Below are 265 nucleotides of genomic sequence, written 5' to 3' on the forward strand. Positions count from 1 at the left end.
AAATAAAATAAAATAATAAATAAGAAATGTCAGAGACCAAGATTCAAAACTAGGCATGCAGACATCAAAGTCCATATTCTTCCTCTTGCCCCACACTACTCCCCCTCTTGGTCTGGAAGGCCTCTACACCCCACGTGCACTGCTCAACTTGCAGAGGGCGCACTTACAGGACGGGCACCAGAGACCCCACCTCCACTCACTCCTTCATCTCTTGCAGTTATTACCCACTGTTTTGTTTTCCTTCTTTTTTTGTAGAGACGGGGTC

The sequence above is a fragment of the Colobus angolensis genome, unplaced genomic scaffold (assembly GCF_000951035.1).
Source record: "Colobus angolensis palliatus isolate OR3802 unplaced genomic scaffold, Cang.pa_1.0 Scaffold50, whole genome shotgun sequence".
Taxonomy (NCBI): domain Eukaryota; kingdom Metazoa; phylum Chordata; class Mammalia; order Primates; family Cercopithecidae; genus Colobus; species Colobus angolensis.